This window comes from Arachis ipaensis, chromosome B10, assembly GCF_000816755.2.
Source record: "Arachis ipaensis cultivar K30076 chromosome B10, Araip1.1, whole genome shotgun sequence".
Classification (NCBI taxonomy): domain Eukaryota; kingdom Viridiplantae; phylum Streptophyta; class Magnoliopsida; order Fabales; family Fabaceae; genus Arachis; species Arachis ipaensis.
This window is the reverse complement of record NC_029794.2, coordinates 37,398,376-37,398,766: the sequence shown is the minus strand read 5'-3', so window position 1 is coordinate 37,398,766 and position 391 is coordinate 37,398,376.

The following is a 391-nucleotide window of genomic DNA, read 5'->3' as shown; positions in this document are numbered from 1 at the left end:
TTATGCAACAAACAAAATAAATTACTCGCTTCACAACAAAACAAATCATAACTAAATCAAATTTTCTAACAAAACCTTATAACAAAACAAACTAAATATAGACCTAAAAAATTTGAAAATAAATATTAATTTTGTGACGGCAACGATGGAGGCGGCCAAATAAGAAAAAGGAAGCTTTTTGGGGGTATGGGTGAGTGGAGAGAAAGTAACCCTCAAGAGAAGGTTCTCATTTCAGGTTTTTTTTTTTCTTTCAAATATTAGTTTTTTTTTCAAATATTAATTAATTTTCAATTAATTTATGCAAATAAAATAGTTATTTTTAATTATATAATGTTCTTATATTTTGCAACCAAACATAATATTAAACATTACACTAGTATCATGTCTATTA